Source organism: Oncorhynchus mykiss, chromosome 16 (assembly GCF_013265735.2).
Source record: "Oncorhynchus mykiss isolate Arlee chromosome 16, USDA_OmykA_1.1, whole genome shotgun sequence".
In the NCBI taxonomy this organism is placed as follows: Eukaryota; Metazoa; Chordata; class Actinopteri; order Salmoniformes; family Salmonidae; genus Oncorhynchus; species Oncorhynchus mykiss.
The window spans coordinates 70,133,698-70,138,117 of NC_048580.1; positions in this window are offsets into that span (position 1 = coordinate 70,133,698).

Below are 4,420 nucleotides of genomic sequence, written 5' to 3' on the forward strand. Positions count from 1 at the left end.
TAAATGTCCAATTGAGCAGACAATATTCAGCCTGAATGCAGTCTCCGTGAACACGGGAACATTTCATTTTTAATTTCATTTTAGCTATAACTCAGATCTTCCGCGATACTTTGGTGATACGGATTGAACCCAGGCCCAAATCTGAGCCTATTGGACCGATAGTTCCAGTCCAAACACCAGTTGGACACTAGGGGGCACTAAAGGACAATGTGACATAGTGGTACACAACTGCAAAGTGACTAATAGGAATGTCTGTTAAAAGACCAATAGTTGAGTCATTCAGTCATCCCACTCAGTCACAGTATTCATCTACGTATGTCTTATCCACTGAGCATTTGCCACATCGTCATCATCTATATAATATACTTTACATGTCCTGATCATGTTGTGTGGCTTAAACAAAAAAATGTATGTAGGGTGCACAAAGCAGGTGTGTGTGTGTGTGGGTGGGTGTGTGTGTGTGTGTGTGTGTGTGTGTGTGTGTGTGTGTGTGTGTGTGTGTGTGTGTGTGTGTGTGTGTGTGTGTGTGTGTGTGTGTGTGTGGGGGTGTGTGCGTGGGTGTGTGCGTGGGTGAGTGCGTGGGTGTGTGCGTGGGTGTGTGCGTGTGTGTGGGTGTGTGTGTGTGGGTGTGGGTGTGTGTGGGTGTGTGTGTGTGTGTGGGTGTGGGTGTGTGGGTGTGGGTGTGTGTGCGTGTGTGTGTGCGTGTGTGTGTACATGTTATGAAACATGATAAAAGGCTCACATAATCCTACAGAAAACAGTGAATCACACTAAGCCCCCAAGGTGTTCACGCCATTAACGAGCGCTTCCTAAAACCTGCTGCTTCGGGACCTGTCAGCTGCCTAATCAACAGAGTCCTCAAACTACTGTAAAATTCCTGGTAAAGCAAACTTTAGATGAGAACGACACTGGTCTAATTTGGTCAGTTTAAAATGGAAATCTGTTTGTGAGGGATATTAGACTAATGTAGTTATATTTCTGGACAAAGTTTCATTTCTGCCATATAACAATAATAATAATAAAATCTAAGTGTATTTGTTACATGAAACAAGTGTAGACTTTACCGTGAAATGCTTAACAACAAGCCCTTAACCAACAGGTGTAGACTTTACCGTGAAATGCTTACCAATACGCCCTTAACCAACAGGTGTCGACTTTACCGTGAAATGCTTACCAACAAGCCCTTAACCAACAGGTGTAGACTTTACCGTGAAATGCTTACCAACAAGCCCTTAACCAACAGGTGTAGGTAGACCTTACTGTGAAATGCTTACCAAGAAGCCCTTAACCAACAGGTGTCGACTTTACCGTGAAATGCTTACCAACAAGCACTTAACCAACAGTGCAGTTCAAGAAGAGTTCAAATATTTACCAAGTAGACTGAAATAAAAAGTAACATAATAAGAATAACGAGGCTATATACAGGCGGCACCGGTACCGAGTCAGTGTGCAGGGGTACAGGCTAGTTGAGGTAATCTGTACCTCAAGGGTGGGGGCGAAGTGACTATGCATTATTATTAATAACAATAATAATAACAATAATAACAATAATAATACAAATAATAATAGCAATAATAACAACAATAATAACAATAATAACAATAATAATACAAATAATAATAACAATAATAACAATTATCATACAAATAATAATAACAATAATAACAAAAATAATAATACCAATAATAATAACAATAATCATACAAATAATAATAACAATAATAACAATAATAATACAAATAATAATAACAATAATCATACAAATAATAATAACAATAATAACAATACTAATACAAATAATAATAACAATAATAATAACAATAATAACAACAATAATAATAATAATAACAATAATAACAATAATAATAACAATAATAACAATACTAATACAAATACTAATACCAATAATAATAATAATAACAATAATAACAACAATAATAATAACAATAATAATAACAATAATATCAATAATAATAACAATAATATCAATAATAATAACAATAATAATAACAATAATATCAATAATAATAACAATAATAATAACAATAATATCAATAATAATAATAACAATAATATTAATAACATAATAATAATAATAACAATAATAATAATAATAATAATAATAATAACATAATAAAATAACATAATAATAATAATAATAATGACATAATAATAATAACAATAACAATAACAACACTAACATAATAATAATAAATGCCATTAAGCAGAAGCTTTTATCCAAAGCAACTTACAGTCAAGTCAAGCATGCATACATTTCTCACACTACAGAAGTAACCCTGTTGCACCATGTCTTTCAGTCCCCTCTTCCGCCTTTATGACCCCTCTCCTCCCACACAGCTAAATCACATGGTCAAGTCCAAGGTCACCCTGGATCCTATTAACCACACTGTCACCTGGCTATGCTTTAGTCACATGACCTAAGAATGTACACACACTCACACAGACATGTGCGCAACAACAAACATGCATACACTCACAGACGACATACACACACACACTAACACAGTTCCCACGGCTTCCTCTCTGTTGATAGGTGCACTGTGCTTTTCTGTGATAGACTTGAGAGGGTAAATGAGTTATTAGGAGAATACAGGTCTGAATGGTGTGTGTGTGTGTGTGTGTGAGAGAGAGAGAGAGAGAGAGAGAGTGTGTGTGAGCCATTGTGTGTGTGAGCCATTGTGTGTGTGTGTGTGTGTGTGTGTGTGTGTGTGTGTGTGTGTGTGTGTGTGTGTGTGTGTGTGTGTGTATAGATGTGGTTAAGAGGAGCTGACAGCTCATCACACAGCAGGATGGGTGCATGGGGGTGACTCCTCCCACTGACCAGCCCCAGGGAGTCCTGGTCTATTGTGTAGCTGCACCACAAGGCACATTCCTGGCCGGCATCACACGCCGTACACTACACTACACACCATGACCCCCGCCCCGCCGGTCTTAGGCATTACATACCTAGCATCCAATAACTAACGCCTCCTACATCACACACCTACACCGGGACCAGCCCCCCCGTCAAAACTCAACAACAAGACTAGTTTCTGCTGTGCCGTTACATTTGAATCGTTTTAGGACTAATAACCCACCACCGTCAACACACAACAGAGCGTCACATGGGACCTCTTCATCAGCACAAAAACTGTGTAGCAGTAACCAACACTTCCATCAATCCCTACTTAGAACAACCCCACCATCTAACCTCCTGAAACTAACCACCATCTAACATGATAACCTCCTGAAACTAACCTCCATTTAACATGATAACCTCCTGAAACTAACCACCATCTAACATGATAACCTCCTGAAACTAACCTCCATCTAACATGATAACCTCCTGAAACTAACCACCATCTAACATGATAACCTCCTGAAACTAACCTCCATCTAACATGATAACCTCCTGAAACTAACCACCATCTACGATAACCTCCTGAAACCCAGCAGATCATATTTCTTCTCAGCATCCCCATACTCTCTCCATCTAACCTCCTAAAACTAACCTCCATCTAACATGATAACTTCCTGAAACTAACCACCATCTAACATGATAACCTCCTGAAACTAACAACAATCTTACATGATAACCTCCTGAAACTAACCACCATCTAAGATAACCTCCTGAAACTAACCATCCCACCATCTAACATAATAACCTCCTGAAACTAACCACCATCTAACATGATAACCTCCTGAAACTAACCACCATCTAACATGATAACCTCCTAAAACTAACCTCCATCTAACATGATAACCTCCTGAAACTAACCTCCATCTAACATGATAACCTCCTGAAACTAACCATCCCACCATCTAACATAATAACCTCCTGAAACTAACCACCATCTAACATGATAACCTCCTGAAACTAACCACCATCTAACATGATAACCTCCTGAAACTAACCTCCATCTAACATGATAACCTCCTGAAACTAACCACCATCTACGATAACCTCCTGAAACTAACCACCATCTAACATGATAACCTCCTGAAACTAACCACCATCTAACATGATAACCTCCTAAAACTAACCTCCATCTAACATGATAACCTCCTGAAACTAACCATCCCACCATCTAACATGATAACCTCCTGAAACTAACCATCCCACCATCTAACATGATAACCTCCTGAAACTAACCACCATCTAACATGATAACCTCCTGAAACTAACCACCCCACCATCTAACATGATAACCTCCTGAAACTAACCACCATCTAACATGATAACCTCCTGAAACTAACCACCATCTAACATGATAACCTCCTGAAACTAACCTCCATTTAACATGATAACCTCCTGAAACTAACCACCATCTAACATGATAACCTCCTGAAACTAACCTCCATCTAACATGATAACCTCCTGAAACTAACCACCATCTACGATAACCTCCTGAAACCCAGC